Here is an 18,910-nt window from a genome sequence, read left to right on the forward strand (position 1 = left end):
CTTGTGTTTTAAGCAGTATGTAAGCTGATGCAAAGTCATCTTATGGAGTACGCAAACAAAAGGCATTGCTGCCTACGCTGCTTTGATAATTAGAGAATAGGTGAAGTTGACAAAACTCATTGATTTTAATGCAGATCTGTGAGGAGCGGTGCAAGTGTCAAGAATCGTGCCAGTGTCCTGTTGCTGCATGCCAGAAATCGTACAGGCAAATGCACTTAAGTTAATTAGTAGGAAAGAGAACCTAAAATGGTAGAAACTGAGGAAAAACAAAGGGCTTTCTCTGTTGCAGCAGCAGTGTTGTTGGAAAGGGTAAAAAATGTTGTTCCTAAATACTGTTGAATTGCTAGGTAGGAATGGGTTTTCATAGTCGTAAGAGTCTTACAAGTCTGAATCCAATGTGGGAAAGGAGTTTATGAAAGGAGATGAGCAGCAGTGCCCTTTTTCCTTTTTTTTTAACCACTTCTTTAGCAGCTTGTCCAGGTAAACTGGGCATTGTCCTGGTGGGGAGCAGGGGTCCATAGCCTTTTCTAGTGGAATAGTGCTGTAGTTATCTCCATTCCTTCGGCTTTTTCTGTGAAGCTTGCACAGCTAGGATATCTTGCGATGTGTTAATAAGTCACCTATTCTCTAGTATTCGTTTCGTGATCAAGAAAGGAGCCTGAGGTCTATTTTATAAAATGAGGAGCATTAGGCAAAACAGTTATTCTTTTGAAGGGAAACATATCGTTGCCTTTAAGGTGTAGAAAGCTTGCTTTCATGTAGGAGGTCAGTTTTATGGTACGGACATAAGAAACTTAGGAGATCTGGGGTGGGAAGAAAGGGAAATTTACCACTTTTTTTCCTAACATCCCTTTCAAGCTGCATTTATGACACTAAAGTTAGGTTTTGATTTGGGGAAGGGGAGGTTTGCTTGTTTTGTAAAACAGGCCTCTTTAGACTTACTTCAGTTGGCATTTCTTCCACAAATCACCCAAATGTAGTACTGTAGGCCAGAGCAGTAGAGAGAGAACAGCTTTTGATCTCCATTGTAACACAATGCCTGTATGAGGAAAAAACAAACTGGTATTTTGATTTCACCATATAGTTACTTCCAAATTTGTAACCTGTTTGTCGTTACTTGGATTACTGTTGTTTTTTCCACACTGAATACCTCTTCTATATAGCATTGCCACTTTATTTTGATTTATTTCTCATGTCTTGTTTACTTTCCATACTTGAGCTGGTACAGAGACTTTGAAAAATGTGTGTACTTTTTGGCAGCTCCTAGATCAGGTGAGCTGATACATGAAGTCAGTCAGCATTGCCTTTCAGCTGTGCTGTTGAAAGGCCTCCAACATTTAACCTCTGGATTTCATTATCGGGCCAAGAAGCTGAAACATGGACAGTGATGGTACATTGGGATAGACAGGTTTTGTGGCTGATACACGGTTTATCTGTTGGCTGGTTTGGCAGCTGGGTGGACCAACAGCATAATTTCTGTGCTACATACACAGGAGTGCACAGTGAAAGCTTTTCATGAAGGTACAACAGCATGATTAACTCGCTTGTCAAGCAAGGTCATTCTTTCTGTCAGATGTTGCCTTAAATGCCAGCATGGTTGCTGAACCAAAGCAACCAAAATTATGGAGTTCTTGGACAGAGACTGATTTCTGTGCACTGGTTTGTCTAAAGTACAGCTCCAGCATGCCCCTATACTGTTTCATGTGGCTGCTTGTATCATATATGTACAGATAACAATCTATGTGTGTGTGTGTGTATAGATACGTATGCATATAAGGTAGCTATATCTAGCAAGAACATTACATCCTGATACTGCTGCTAACTAAAATGGTAACAACCGTTTGTACATCAGTAGTCTTCAGGGAGTGTTATCAAAATAGAAACATTCATTCTATTTGCACAGTTTTTACCATTAAAGTCACACGTGTGAGAACTGTATCTGAATCATTAATCATGTCCCATGACATTAGATCAAACTTTTGCCTTTCCCTGAGAATTTTAACAATTTGCTAAACATCAGATTAACACCAGTTACTTTAGGAGTGAAAGCTGGCTTAAGCTGGAATTCAGAAGCTCGTGCATCTGAGCAGGAGCCCTTCTCTGCACCAGTTTGGAACGTGCAGGATGGAGCACCAGTGCAATCTTTGTCAGTTGTATTTGCCTGCCTACAACTGCCAGGAATGTTGTCTCCTGCTGTCCTGCCAGTTTGTGGTACTGAACAACACTATCACAATCTCATATACATCTTTGCCTCTTCCAAACTGACATCATTGATTGCTCAAACCATCAGCTCTTTAACTGTCATCATTGCTTATCATACCTCATCGAGGTAACATAACTGTGCTAGTGGGAAGAATGGTTTATAGATCTGATAGCAATCCATTTTATTGTCACTGACACCACGATCTACCATTAGTGGACTTCAGTAAATGGGGATGAACTTGTGAAAATAAACATAAGGTTGGTGTCATTGCTTGCATTTCAAAGGCAGACAGGTTAAAGGAAATTAGGCTTTATCTTGGGCACAGCTGAAAAAGACAGGTTTTGCTAGGCTCAAATCATGTTTGCTATATGGATTCTTGAGCTTTTATGAACTTATTAATGAAGATTTAAATTAACACCTATAAATATGATATGAATGCTTCATTAAAATACGAAGTGTGACTCAAGTGGTGTGTGGAACTGATCAGACACTGGAGGTTGTGTAAATGTATTGATTTTATTTGGAGAGAGTAGGGGTGTGGGTTTGTGTTGTAGTTAGCTGATCCGATGGTTGCCTTTTTGGAGTAGAGTTCTCTGTCACCCACTGCGCAGTCGTGCTTTTTATTTTGTACTTGCTCTAAAGCAGTCATGGTGAGTTGATTCAATGAGGTGAATTGTAAGAATACTGTAACATTTTAGCTCCCTGAGCCTGCCCACCATCAGTTTTTACACTGCAGTTTGGCTTGTTATTTGTGAGGAAGAGTATGAACGTTGGGAGGGAATGTAAATAGCAGCTGATTTTAGAGGGTAAACCGAGATTGAGTGATATGGTGGAGACGTGTACATATAAAAACAGAGCATGGTAAGGCACTGGAGCAACAGAAGTGACAAAAAAAGGGTATGTAGAATGAGAGTACCTTAAGCTGGTAAGGGAAAAGGGATGGGGGGGGGAGAATATAATGTAAAGAGGATGATAGTGTTGATAATCTCAATTAACAATACTCAGTCTGTAGGCTATGGTGAGATGTCCAGATAATTCATCTGAACATTGCTTACTTGCCAGTGACTCTTCTTGCTGGGCAGGCAGGCAGCAGATTGCATAGTAAATGTGTTTTTCTTGGGCGGTGGCAGCCACTGTCATCTCCAAGCTGCTGTCTTTCTGGAGACTTTCAGCCTATCCCATAATCTTGTTGAAGTGAAAATGAACATGAAAGTGCATGAACTGTACATGAAAGTGGATCTGTTCAGGAAACATTTCCAACCTACTTTAGGATTCTTTTCCCAAACACTTCCTTTTGTTTATAATCTTTGAAAACTTCCAGACCTTGGGAAACCACTTGATTCCAAACCAGTATGAATACAGTCACTTTGGATTGAATTTGAGATGTTGCAAATATCATGAGATTCATATTTAAAACTTACTGCAGTATCTTCATTCACAAGCTTTTGGATTCAATGAAATGAGAAGTGCTGTATTTCTATTTTATAGGAATATACTTTAAAAGATTGTGTACTTACTGTTAGCGAACAGTTGGATTAAGTATTCTGTGACTTTTTCCTGAAAGTAAGATACAGATATATTACATTTAAATGATAAAAGTTGTTCATACTCTAGTAATACTAATAATTTTAGTGGAATTTCAGGTAGCCAGGTAGCTCAAATTCAATTCTGCCATTTTATTGTAGTAGAAAAAATAGTCTAGTGTAGTCTCCAAATCCGATTTAGCACGGCCCGTGTGTTCATGAAGGGCAAGTTTAGAGAATGTTTTTTATGTTCTCGGAGAATAGTCTGCCAGATATCTTTCCCTTTCCCCTTTTTAATGAGGAAGATCCAGATTAGGCATCGTTTTTGATCTTTGCTTCTACTGCAGTATGGCATGGGTTGAGAAACTCTGTTAGCACAGGTCAGTCTCTGGGCTTTTCTAGATTGTAAGTCCCATATGTCCAGGGACTTGAACAGCCTTTTGTTGTGAGGTACTTGGAGGGTGCTGTTCTGAAGCTAAGTAAACCTTTCCAGAAGGTTGATAATAGTGATAGCAGTCAAGATGTGCTGTCACTGTACTGAACTTCTCTGCTGCTTAGGAAATAGCAGAAATAGGTAAATATTAGAAATTCAATGGAAGTAGGACATTTGGACAGAGTTGAAGGCATAGCAGAGACTATGCTTTGTAAGTGGGGAAGACCTCAGGCTAGATTTGATCAGTTAGACTGATGCAGCTGAAAAGCAGTTCACCATTGTGGCTGCATAAAATAACATTTGTGTAAGAATCAAACCTCTGCTCCACCTCAGCTATTGTTTTCTACCATCTTTACTTAGCAGCTAATGTTTCTTTCCTCACTTGCACAACTTTTAATTGGGGTGAAATCTCATCAGACTTCATGTGGGTGCAGTAATGGGGTTATGCATGAGAGGGTAGGAGGGATAGTGTTCATAAAATGTGTGTAGAGTATGGCTGAGTATAGAGAGCGTCCCTGCAGTCTTCTTTTGGAAAACATAAGAGATAAGACAGAATACTTGCAAAGTGTTGACCTTTTTATTGATTTGTTCGTAGCAGAATTAAACTTGAAAAGGAAAATGTATCGGAATGTTTTATGTAGGCTGGGTCGAACTGAACCAGCAAGTTTAGCTTTTAATGCCATTATTAAAAAAAAAAGCCAAAACGGTCTTCAGCAAATACTCACAAACACTTGACTAGCTAGAGCAAATGCTATGATGAAAATCCCTGAATGGACTTTTCTTGGCAGGTATCCTATTATTTGAGCAGCTTAATATGTTCTGTTTTTTAAACAGAAATTTGATTTGATTACATAGGATTAGGTGCTTTATAAAGGTTACCTTTTGCTTCCTGTCATAATTCTCTCTCTTAATAGTCTGGTTTTGGCAGCCTGTAATAGTAATACTCATGGTTTTAAATCTCTTATGTTGAACTGCTGGGGAAAAGGGAAGAAGAAAAATTTTGCACAGTAAAGCTAGCAGGAAAACTCAAAATCCCATAGGTACTAGTAGATTTTAAATGAGTTGGGGGCAGTCTGGGTTTAAGAAGGTGTCTTTGTTTTTCTACAAGAGTCTCTTCTGATTCAGTCATTCTGTTTCCCATTTAATGTCTATCTGTGCATGTGCTGCAGAGTTTCCCCAATTTTTGAAAATTCCATTCTTGTGAGCCCTTTGAGGTACATTTGTACTGACATTTAGGGCTAATCCTGAGGGCTGCTTTCTACTTAGCAGAACCATTAAAGCTGCAGCTTTCGGAGCCTGTGGAGCCTGCACCCTGTAGCAGAGCATGTGCAGATGTTTTTACTATTATTAACTCCTTTAGCAAAACTTCTAACCATCAGTCTTACCACGTGGTTGGAGAACAAAGTGAAATTAAGACAAGTATTAGGACAAGTATTGCTTAGTATTTCTGTGTTTCACGTCAGCAGTAAATGTCCAACGGATAGGCTTTATTTCCAGCCCTGTAGCTGAGCAAAGCTTGTGATCTTTATCTGAGCTGTTGCTGGGAGTCAGGCTGAGGTATTTTTAATGTGGGTAGCTGGTAGGTCTGGGCTTGAGCGGTACCATGAAATTGACCCTAATGCTGTACCACACCTTACATAAGTTGAGGCAGCCTGGGGAATGAATTGAAGAACAGATACAAACAAAATAGATGAGCTGCTCTCTTTCTCAACTTACTGCTTCTTTCCCAGGGTAAAAGCTCCTTTGGCATATGGAGAATTAAATATACTTCAAAAGTTCTTGCTATTAAGTGAGGCAATATCCCTGTGCTTTAGGAAAAGAAATGATCTATTTTAAACAAGGAGTAACTGAGTGTACATTAGTGCTTGTAAGAGCAGGATCATATTTAAAATATTAAATACTGTGGGAGACCCAAGTCCAGCATCATATGCTATCATTACGTTAGATGGCTAGAGCCCATCTAATATAAATGACAGGAGTATGTGGACTGTAATGATAATTACTTCCAGGTGTTAAAATGCTTATCATATAATTTTCTGTGGCAATTGTTTTGTATGGGTTATGTTAGTTTGTTAGGTAATGAGCATGTTGGAGTTCTGTTCAGCTGATAATCCATGAAGACAGAATTGCAAAACACCTTTTCAAACCTTCCCTCACTTAAACAAACAGAAAAACCTCTTAGGAAATACATTGCAACTATGCAGGTTGCAGGTTTGGTTTGATTATTGATATTTGGTGGTGTTCTTAATGGGATTGCTGTTATCTTCTAGACTGTTCTACACAGTATGGTTTACATATATTTAAGAAGAGTGGCTTACTGTATGCATGGGCACCATCTATCCTGTTAGTTGAATAGTAAATGGATTTTGCAGAGGGAAAAATAGCGTGTAATTATGTAATTTTAAACTGTTCTAGCACACGTGGCTGGGCAGCCTACATTCTGTTGGTTCTTTGATTTATTTTTGTCAGTTTCTGTGTTCATTGTTTGTGATTGTTATACTATAAATGGTAGCCAACTTCTTTAAATCCAAGGCATTTGATTTATTTATTTTTATTCTGATCTTCTCAATAGATAGATATTTTAAGGAAATCAAGGTATGGAAAGTACTTGTTTGAGGACGCAGCTGACTGGGGGGAAGACCACAGGTTGAACAGCGTATTTGTGTGCTATAGCCAGAAGATATGAAAATACAGTAATAAGTTTTCTTGATGCAGAAACAAAACATAACGAAACAAGCCTACTTGTCCTGAAGACTTTTATTTATGTTTACTGTGGCGGTTTTTTTGGGTGGGGGGGGAATGTGGCTTTTGGGTGAGGGGTGGCATGTGTTTGTTTTTCTGTAGTCCATTGCATATGTCAAATGTGGTTTTTTCCTATTCTAAAGTTATCCCAAACAGCATTTGGAAGTTTAGTTGAACAATTTCATAAATATTGTTTGGAAAGTATATCTTGAAAAAGGTGGTTTCATCTTCATGGTCGAAATATCTGAAGTTTATCATTTGGGTATTAAAGGCCTTTAAAATGACTTTAATTCTTTCTTTGGCAATAGGTAAAACACCTTAAAGTTGCAATTCTTCTAATTTAGAAAGTCAGAGGAACAAAATTGGAGCTTTGGCATTATTGTATTGATGTTAACAATGGAAGTAAATGGGCATCTCTTTGGCTCACTTTACTGCAGAACAAGAGTCATGAAAGCCAATGCGGTGTCTGAGTTTTCCAAGAAGCTGTGTAATGCTGTGTTTTGACTATTTTATCTTATACATGTGACTAGAATGATTTATCTGATGTCAAATGTCTGAAATAGTATTTGAAAAACTGTTGCATATGTCTCACAGTTCATTTTACTCTGTAACAGTTTTAATCTTTCATTTGCCAAATAGAAAATGGATTGTGACGCTGGAGAGACTACCTTAAACATTTGCAACAGTATCTTAATTTATGATGTCTCAGGTCAGCTAGTGATGACAGATGTAATTTTTCTCCTATGGCTAAATATGTTCAGGAGCCGAGGAATTTGTAGTAATTCAATTTTGTAATCCACCACTGCTTTACCAATGCTCACTCCACCCTTCCAGTTTTGCTTGGGCAAAGACTGGATGATATGTTTTATGTCAAATATGTCATGCTCGTGATTGTTTGATCACTGAATTTTGTTTTCTAGCTTTTGTTTTAGCAAGTCAGCTCCACGGTCCCTTTTTCCTTATGCTTCCATCATACCCTAGTTTCAACACAACATTCTTACCACACCTCATGCTTTCTGATAGTATGTTCCATACTGTGCAATCTTCAAGAAAAAACCCCACAGAACAGCTATAAATGTTACTCCCATGGTACTTTTACCTGAGAAGTTAAGCAATGTTGTCTTATATCTCAGTATCAAATATGCTGGGCTGCAGTACCCGCAGATATCATTTGTGCATTGGAAAACATGGAAGATTATTCCAAAGGTTCCTTTGAGAACCTCCAGGAAGTTGCTGTGGCTGATAAGATGGCGGCGCAGAGTGTATTGAGTAAAGCCTGACTCATTGTCTCTAATATGACACGGTGCTGCTAAGCTTGTCTTCACCAACATAAATTGGCATTATTTGCATCTAATCAAACGCAACAGTTCTCCTGAATTTCCCATCACCTGTTGGGCATTTCCTGGGATAGTTTTCTGCTGTGTTAACAAATTAAGGCAACTCACAGAAATCCGGTCAGCACAGGTGTCAGGATCTGCTGAATGCAAGGGAGGGAAACTATTGGCACATCCTGTACCCTCATCTAATCTAAAGTATCCATGAGTTCTCTGATCAACAAGTCATGGATTATCAAGGGGTGAACCTATGAATGGTTTATGCTAAAGCTCTTCTACTGTACTGTTAAAAAGTACTGTAACTGTAACTGTTTAAAAGTTCTGCAGTAATAAGATTGTCATTGCTTAAATGGTTATATGGGATGTTGGGGATCTAGAGGCGAATCCCTCATGTAAATCAGAAAGGCTAACTCTATAGTTTTGTAATTTAAATGTGTATTTGTGGAGAGAAAGTTGAGAGGGCATACAGTCTGAAGGGAATTGAAGTGTGAAAGGTCCTGGAAGAGGCCAATTTATTTCATGTCTGGAGAGTCAGGAGGAAGAAGATTTAGGATTATGTGACTTAAGAGCTATACCCTTGAGAACTTCTGCTAGGTCCTTCCCAACAACTTTCATGTATTCCCTGCAATAACCTCTTTTCAACTCCACCTGAACTGCAACTGATCCTCTTGCTTTAGTATCTTCCTTTCCCCATTCCTTTTCATGGGCAACCAGACATTCATTTTACCTTACCCTATTTCATGTGGCAATGGGGGAGAAGCGGAAAGCATGGTACTTCAGCTGGGTACTTGTTATTTAATAAAATGGGATTAGAAATTAAACTCACCCCTTTTACTGTTCATTAGTATAAAACGGAGGGGCTATAGCTACCAAAATGTATACTAATGTAGCCAGCTGGTCAAGGAGGAGATGTGTTTTGGAAAGGACATAATCCTGGATGTATGATAGATGAGGCAATGGTGGGTCTAGTCTATGAGTATATACATAGTAGCGTTTGTTGCAGAAAGGCATCACAGCTTCAAAGCATATGTGTATAATATTAAACCTAGCTCATCTTAACAGTGTTCCCCTACCTCCACATTTTTATTTGTATTTTCTTTTTCTTTTTTTTTTTTAAAAGCCCCTCTAAGGTCTGACTTCTGAACATCAGTTTGGTTTTACTAAAATGATAGAGGAGCACAGTGAAATAGTTTGACAGCTACAATACAGTAAGACTAAGCAATACTAGAAACTCCATCACATAATGAGAAAACAAACATGTAACTTTCATTTCACATTGTACATGGCAGGAATTTAATATTAAATATAAATACTGTCTTAAATGCTGAGCACTGTAGTCACTGCAGTAGACTTAATCTGCGGTGTTTCTGTGAGGATATCTAATAAAAAGTAAATAATGTTTTGTGCTTCTTGTGCATACTCTAACGAAACATTGATAACAGTTAAATACAGTTCTTAACAGTTTGAATTAAATTCAATGAAAACTTGCACTTATTTATTTTTAAATTTAGACTTATTTTAAACAGTGTGAAAGATATAGATGTAGTGGATAATTGATTTTAAATTCTGCTTGCCATACTTACTTCAGAATAAATCAGACATTGAAAGTGGATCAAAAATGGAAAACATGGACTCCAGCCTGTATATTGTAGGGAAGATGAAGACTATTTTCTGTTGTCATCTACATTCCTAGTGTTTGCTCATTTTATTGGTGACATCCTATTCCCACACCAGTTTCCTCCAGTGTGAGAATATGCAGTTGCTTTGCAGACAGCTGGAAGTCTTTCTGCCCTCAGATACAGGTCACCATCCCTGCTGTTGGACTGTATTAATACCTCATTTGGGTACTCCTAATCTGCTCTGGAGAAAAATCAGGTGAAATAGTTCAGATCATCTTTAAAGTTGTTTGCTTTTTAGCTGTGATTCAAGCTAATTTGTCTGATTTGTGCAAGGAGGTGGATTAGGAGTGTTACTGCAATCCCTTTAACTAGCAAAGGTCAGCTGAAGGATAACTGCCACAGTTAAATTTGGGCGAGTGTATAATTCAATACAAGGCATTCTGGAGTTGTGAATCCTTCCTCCCACCTCTTCCACCCTTACCCTCTCACACTTTGGATCTTTTTCATTTTAGCTTTTTTTGATAATTAGATCTGTTTCTAGGTTTCTGCAAATCCTAGGTGTATTGTTTAGTTTATTCTGCGGGTAGCTATATATATATCCATATATGTACATACCTACAGCAGAAAATTGCCTCATCCCTGCTTACAAGCCTGATGAATGCATTATTTATGTCTATTTATGCTAGGTTACTGAAGGGTTAAGCAGAATTTGAGCAGACATATTTAAGTTAGATAAAATTAGGTCTTTAACCCAGCCTCAATCACTGGGCAGAAATTGTTCAAGTTAGATAGAGACTCTAGTTCTGCTCTGATGATGCTTTGTATTATATACTATGAAACATTAATTTTTACTTTTTCAGCATTCATTGTAGTAAAAGGTCAGCAAGTCAATATTGCAATAGATGGAGCTGAACAGGTACACTATGAGAGGTCCAGCTTCTTGGACTAAACATCGTCTACATACAGAAAGGACAATTGAAAGAAAGTGTAGTCAGAGAATTCACGTAACTGAGAGCTAGTGGCAGGAGGAAGAATAGCAGGTGCAGGAAGAGATGTACTAGAGAGCAAGGAAATATTTAAGGAATATTGAATGAAACACTACCTTATTTTAACTTGCCAGACTGACTTAGATGGCTGACATGCACCAACAACACTGTAGATTCTTTTAATTTCTGTGAGCTAACAAGAAACTATGACATCTGTACAGTGTTTTGATATCTAATGTCCGATTCTGGCTGGACCTACTCTGTCATGTTACATGGAAGTTCAAGCAACAGGCTGTTGGTTATTAAGGGGTGAACACAACAGTTTCTGCTAAAGCTCTTCCGTGGTGCTATAACTGTTGAAATGTTCTGGCAGAAATAAGATTATCATTGCTTAACTATCATATGGGATGTTGGGGATCTAGAGCCTTTCTGAGGGCCCTGTTTACTTTTTACCATGTCTTGCATTTTACAGGGTAGAAACATCTGCCAAGCCACCTTGCATCCAGATTCCCTAAATTTCACTTCATGAAAAGTGATTGTGAAGTTGGTTCAGCTGCATTTTGATGCACTTCCACATTTGCCACTGCATTGTAGCATATACATGACTTTATGCAATAGAGATGATGACTGTGTCATAGTTAATATATAATAAAAAAACCCACAATAAATAAGAAATATCCTTTGTTTTACTCTATATTTCAGACTATTGCAAAAATTAGTATTTCTTTCTGTTTACATGCTAGATATTGCTATAGGATAGCAGGCAGTATGTTTGAGATCATTTGAATAAGCGTCCACTTATAGTTGATTATGTGTTGCAGGTTGCTTTGTTCCATAGTAGAAGACCATGAAAAAAGTGGCTTGGGGGCTAGCTGTCCTCTGTTCTCAGTCACTTCTTGTAAAGCAGTCATGTTCAGCCCATTGATTTCTAGTACCACATTTTTCACAGAAAATATTATTTTGCTTCTGAAAGTGTATTATTCAGCTAATTGCCTGTTGATTTCCTTTCTGCCAACCAGATCTTCATGTACCACCAGCCTTTAACTTTGAAGATCCTGAAGTTAAGCTGCATCCATCATGTTAAAAACAAGTACAGCATGATACTGTTTCATCTGGAAGAAATATCCTTCTCGAACGTATTCTTGAATTTAGTACAAAGCCTTCAGAGTTGCAAGATAAAAAGCTAACGTGCCACAGAGTAGCCCAGTAGCACTCAGAAAGAAACAGGCGCAATACTACAGGGCCTTTTGAGTTTGTGGTAGTTAATACTGTATTGAGGAGAGACGTGGTGCCTCTCAAGAAGTTGGTGTTGTCAAAAGATAAGAAACCAATATTGCCAGCAGTATTGATGCCATAGTGTAGTGCATAGTGCAGTGAAGTATGTCTAGTAAAGAAGAAAACTAGCATTCAGTTTTTCCCTGTAGGAATTTCAAATGGTTCTGTTTGCATTTTATCATTGAAACTTCTTCACAATTTTGACTGTCTCAAGAAAAAAATGTCATTATCACTTTCTTCTTGGGTCTAAAATGTTGTTAGAAGTTATGAGTGGTGGGCTTCACTGGTGAAGTATGTCTTTTTGTATTAATAAAACTAACACTTTCCTTAATAATTTGCCTAGAGACATGGAATAGTTCAAAAGCAAGACAGAAAAGTGTCATGAAAAAAGCCTAATAGGCCTAAAGGCCTAATAGGAATTGCCTGCAACTGTGGGCAGATATATGCCCATTTCAGTGATGATGGGAAGCATATTATGGCTTCATATGAAGTTTATTGTGTGAAAAGTATAAGCTGTGGTCATGGAATGCTTTAAAAATCTTGCAGCTCTTTAGCAAAAGATGCTCCGGGCTCTCTGAGGAAGTTAAGGGTGACTGTATGCTCCCTATAGAATTTCATATCATTAAGCTACTGCCAGCATGCAATTCCTGATTTCAGCACTTGCTAAGCGTGACATCTTATTGCAGGCAGTGAAAATACCATGCTAAGTAGTGGCAGTAGGAATGCTGTAATCCTTCTTAAACATGCTGGGGACATTCTGATATTCTTAATGGTTATTCTATAACCATTCTGGTATTCTTCAGGATTTCCATTGAGCATGGTTGAATGTCGGACCTGAAAAAATAGGTTCTCTTCTGGTTGTGACATCCAGCCTTTTTTTTTCCTGTCTGGGCTTTCTACTGTTCTTCCCCATCAGGGATTATTCTAATGGTGTTACAAACAAGTGGAGCTTGGCTGCTGAGCCAGCTTCCAGGAACAGAAACTTCTTCCATCTTTGACTCAGAATTTCCATCTTTTCTGAAGTTAGGTGGCTACATCACTGCAGAGCTTCCTGCAGTTTTATTACTTCAGCATACTAACTATCCTTCCTGTAACAGAGGAGTCTTTGCCACGTTTTTCTGAGTGTGTTTGTTCAGAATTAGGATATCTGAAGTTAAAAGCAGGATCATGACTAATTTTGAGCCTCAGGAAACTCAGAATGATAGTACTGCTGCCAATTCTCTTATCAAATCTTAGACTTCTGGTTGACAGTCAACTTTCAGGATGTGTATTTCTCTTTTCTAATGGCCCTACTTAGAACAGAACCCCTAAAGATCAGTTTGCCCTCTTTAAATATAGGGCACTTTTGAGAGCTTTCACCAAATACTTGGTATTAGGTTGAGGCATATCTCAGGATACAAAGACTAATTACATATCCATGTATTTTGAGATAAAATCACAAAGACTAAAGTATCAAAAATTCCATATTTAACCCCCAAACCCCAAAATTAGGAGAATATTAAATGCTACATCAGCCAAAGCTTTTATTTTTTTTCTTTCTGGTGGACTTGGCTTAATAATCATCTTTCAATCAACTTTAGAAGAACTGGGCAAATATGTTCCATGTCCTTTGTGAAAGACTGGGTAGAGTTGATGTGTTCATGTTTCTTGTCCAGTGAGGTGCAAAAGCTCCGGTTGAGTGTGCAAAGTGATAACATCTTCCACGTAAAACTGTGGTACGTGGTAAATCCTTTCTCATGACATCAGCCTAAAAGAAAGGAGCATGAGATTTTCCTGAAATAAAATGGCCTGGTTGCTTCTACATTTTGCAGAGTTATATCAGCTTTGGCTCAGGTAAACAGAGGACCACACTCTGTCTCACCAGTTCTTACGCATGTGCAGCTCGGTGTGCTTTCTCCATGCTTGCTGTGAGGTCTCTAACACCTTAGGTTTGGGTTGTAGAGAGCCTTTCCTACAGTGTACCTCTCATAAATACTTTTGCCTACAGTTATTGCTGGTGCAAAATTCTGATCTTTTTTAGTTGAAGCTGGCTTAAATATTCGTGCATACTTTCCAAGGTAATAAACTCAACACAAGCATTTTCATGATGAGAAATACTGCTGTAGTGCACTGAATTCATTATGTGATTGATGGGTACTGTATTTCCATTTTAAAAACCATATGCAAAATTCGTTGTGGTAATTACTTATTTGTAGATACAAGCTTTAGAATAAGACTTCCAGGATGTTGTGCTGGTAGTATAGTATGTAGGCAAGCAGGTGTTTGAGAATTTAATATGGAATACTGTATATACGTTTCTTTGTTTCAGTGGAAGTTGCTGAACTTTCTCATTAGATTTTTCCATAAAAGTGTTGTGCTGAATAAATTGTTCCTTTGGATGCAAAGAATACGTCGGATATGGAGTCAGTGTGCAACTATCTTTTTCAAGAATCTAGACTTGCCATCTCTAATTAGATGCTGTATGGCAGAATTGATTCTGTAATCTACATTTGCATTAAAAACTGACTCCTAGAATTGCTCAGATAGCTTGTAATGTTCACAGTTAGTTTGTATCATGTAATTTTTCCGAGTTGGCAGATGTGAAAATTTTCTGCATCTGCAGCTGAAGACTTTTAGAGCACAGAAGCCTTTATAATTGCAGGCTTAGAAAATTTTCAACCGATTCTGCTAGTAAGGAGATTATATATTCTCAGATGGCTATAAAACGCCAGATAAAAAGTATAGATGGTGGGGCAATAGTAGCATGAAATTTATAGGGTTTTAGAAAATCAACATTCTGACAAGAAGCAACACTAATGTTGCACTTTGTTGTGATGGGTGGGTCAAATGAATTCTATCACCCTCAGTGTAATTTGCCTTAAATGTTGTTAAGATCTGGATGAAGTAACTATATTGCTGTCTATGTGCTCTTTTCCTGTGCGTTCTTACTTTCTCAGTAGGCTTAATTTTATTTGAATGTTCGTCTTAAGTAGGACTTTTGTCAAGGAAATACTAAACTTAGGAATGTCAAAGCCAAAGATGTCTCCTTTAGAAATACAGCAGTAATTGTTGCTGTGAAGTGCTGGAGAATTCTATAGCTCCTGGATAGAGCGAGTGATTGCTGTGACTAGCATTACCTTGTGCCATCAAAAAAACAGTTCATAGGGTGGAATGAAAATCAAACCCAAGCGTGAACAGATAGTTAAGATTATGTATTAACAGTACATAACGTATAACTGAAAACTTTACAGGCTTTATTTTGCAGGTTGCTTAGTTAAGCTTTCTGAATTGATGTTGCTACTAAAAAAAAATTATGTCTCTGCTCAGTTATTATGCTGTTGCTGCTTGTGCTCTGTTCTATGCTGAAATTGAAATATGCTTTGAAAATGAGAACCATGTCTTTATGAACTCATCTTCGGTTGTCTACTGAACTAGCTATAATATAGGTATCTCCAGTAGTGCCACAAAATGAATGGTACCATGCATACAGCACTTCTGTGATCATTCAAGCATCCCCCAAGAGGTTCAGACTACAATATCAGCCTGATTTGCTGGTTAGGTCTTTGAATTCTGAACTGTGCAAAGATTTAGGATTATTTGATTCCTTTAAAGCTTAGCTTGGAGGAGGAAACAGTTCAAACTACAGACCTGACAGAAAGAGGCAAGGAGAACTGCAGAGCATCACTTTTCCTCCTAGAACGTCAGCTAAAATAAGAAAAGTCAACACTTACTGGTGTTAGTCAGGTCCTTAAGAGCTCTTCTCTGATGAATGTTAGCAAGTGTATCTTTTTCACAACATGGACTGAGAACTTGAATATTCATCTCAGTCTTTGAAGCTAAGTTCTTAATTGAGCAAGTGCTTCACATAATCTTTTCTTTATTCTTCTCAGGTTTGTCTCAGAATTACTTGCGTCAGAGGGATGAGGGAGGATGAGAGGGAATCTTGGGAGACGGGTGAATAGTTCCCATACCTCAAGATCAGATGGGTGTGAGCGTTGAGGGTGGGAGAAGGATCCTTTCCTTCAGTCTGGTCCTGTCACGTAGTACTGCATTCTATTCACTCACTGTAACCAGCAGCGTACTCCAGTTCTGTCTGCTAGGCTGGTGTCTAGCCGGTCAGAAAGAGGGTTGGATAAAAAACCGTAAATACCACCTATTTTTGCTGCCACTAGAGATGGAAGAAGTGGGGAAGGCAGTTTGGGCAGACACCCAAACCTGAAATGCAGCCCCTACCCAGCACTTGCTGTTCTTGCCTCCATTCTGACTCTTCCCTCAGTTGCAGCCCCTAAATCCCCAGGTTGTGGGTATAGGCAAAGGTGTCACTTTTTCTAATATTTCCCAGGGCTGTTTTACGCCCCTGTGAAACCTATAGATAGTTGCAGATGCTGTGACAGTACTGCTGTAGAAATACCTCTGTGCTGCTCTTCAAACAGTTGAAAAAGTACCGAGATAGTAAGAAGGTTGTGCGACTATAGTTTGCAATACTCACTGATCGTTAGTGCCTCTCTCCATTCTGGCCTAAAGGGAAACAGTTTTACAAGGCTCAGGCTTGTCCCTAAAGGATTAGAGTGGGCAAGCAGTGGGCAAGCAGTATCAGAGCATAATACTGGCATCATATGGTTGCTAGACCATACTGCTCTCTGGTGCACTCACTGGCTGGTGCTCTTACTTTGCCAGTGCCTGAAGCTGGTTTCGATATGCAGCATTACTCATCAAGCTTCTCCTTATGTATACATACATACATATTTTTGTTTGTAGGCTACCTGGTGAGGGATGAAGTGAGTACTTTTTTAGTTAAAGTCAAAGTGAGGTGCTGTAGCTAAGCTGCTAAATACTTTTTTCCTAGGTTTCTGTGGTCAGAAGGTTATTTCTTGTTCTCACCTGTAGATGTTGTTACAGTGATTAAATTAATGCACCTGTGTTATTACTAGTAATTTCTGCTGTAAACACATGCCCAGCTGTCTCTGCGTGCTTTCATTTGAGGCAAAAGAATCAATCACTTTTTGAAAGAAGGGGTTAATAGATTTTTATCTAAGTATATTAGGAGAGACAAATAAATTCTTACCTATTAAGTGGTAGAAAAAGAATGCTGTTACATTGCATTTAAATTTTGAGTGGGAATTCATTTGTATTAAAGACTTAATGGGATCCTACCAAAGCACAAGACAGTTGTTCACATCCTTCTGAATTCACTTATGAAGCTTTATTAGTTCAAAACACAAGAAGAATGTCAATATGTATTCTTGGCTATTTCATTTGTTTAACTGATCTTTTAATGCTCTAAAAGGAAGCATTAGTCATACTGTTGTAGCCTCTGTGAGTTTGAGTCGTGATTTAAAAATGTAAAAGTAATCCATGTAGGTAAGAATCTTTCTTGTTTCCTTTTTAAAGTTCTAGGATAATAACATTGACTGGGTTTTCAGTGCAGTTTAGGTCTGGTCCGTAGCTGGCTGAATTGTATGTGTCCTGTGCAACATGGAACTCCAGCTTTGTCTCATACTATACTGCAGGCACTTGGCACTGAACAAATTAACACTAGACTTTGCTATACTAAGATAAGAGGCTAATTTTACAGGTACAGCATTTCATAAATCATATTATAGTTGTCAGTTCAGAACTGGAGAATTAATTAATATTTAGAATCTAGTCAAATGGGAATATTTGCAGGCTTATTAGAAACCAATGTCACATTGCTGCTTGATACGAAGATTTCTAGGTCAGAATGACTGATGTTTGTCTGAATTTTCTTATATAAACATGGCTAATTACTTTTGAAAGTCCACAATTTTATCAGTTAATGTATCCTATATGACTGCTTATTTAACGTGTAAGAGAGTGTTTCTGAAACACTGCACTTTTTTTTATTATTTTTAATGTCACTTGACTGATGCTGTGATAGTTTAGTCAGTGGAAACATGCACGTTTGCTGACATCTGGACTTGAATTTCAATTCTTCTCGTTCTTTCACTAAGTAGATGAAGAAAAACGCTCATGACCTCTGTGTGATTGTACTTCAGATACTGCACTTGTACTGATTAAACAAGGAACTTGATGGGTCTTAGTCTTGAATGACATTAGCTTTATTCTGTTGAAATAAATTAGTTCAAAGTAAACCTGCGATATTTTGGGAGTCCTAGGTATACAGAAGTAGTTGATGTACTTTCAAAATCTGTGCTAGAAGTGATGCATGTTACTGATATAATTGGATACTTTCATAAAATAGGGAAAATGAAAAACACACCATCTTCTCGGGTCTTGAATGCTGTCTTTGGAAGTCTTTCATGGTGGTTTGTTCATCTAACCTGTTGGCTGTTACAGTATTCCATTTAGTCATCTGCATTTCTACTTAACTAATTTATATAATCTTTAATACTGCTTTCATGATTTGCACATTGTTACGTAAATTCTAATTAGAATATCTGTTAGGAGGGTTGGGTTTGTGAATCTTGCTTCTTTCAGAAGTGGTATCTGCCCAAGCTTTTCTAAACCTAAATATTCTTTACAAAACTTTACAGCATCAATACCTGTAACCTTATTAGTTTGGCTTTTAAATGATCATGAAAGAGTTGCAGTTTGGGGTAACATACACTGCAGTTCTTACAGCAGTCTCATACCTAATTTGAAGACTTAATGGACTTTGTAATAGTTAAAAGGTTTTGCTATCTGAAATTTGAGAAGTTGGGAAAATTTTGTGCCATGAAAATGGAAGATTAATGCCTTGATGGCAATCCATCAACTTTTTTTAATGGTATATGGGCAATGTGGAAGACTGAACTGAAGTTATGCAGGGGAGGACTTTTTTTCTACAAGGAATTT

The 18,910-nt window shown here is 38.0% G+C and overlaps 1 protein-coding gene across 2 annotated transcripts in view; it reads left to right on the forward strand.

The window, feature by feature from the left end:
• Positions 1-18,910, forward strand: part of STT3B (STT3 oligosaccharyltransferase complex catalytic subunit B) — a 49,903-nt gene that overhangs the window by 2,442 nt on the left and 28,551 nt on the right. The gene's annotated exons all lie outside the window — the stretch shown is intronic.

The sequence above is a fragment of the Strigops habroptila genome, chromosome 1 (genome assembly GCF_004027225.2).
Source record: "Strigops habroptila isolate Jane chromosome 1, bStrHab1.2.pri, whole genome shotgun sequence".
Taxonomy (NCBI): Eukaryota; Metazoa; Chordata; class Aves; order Psittaciformes; family Psittacidae; genus Strigops; species Strigops habroptila.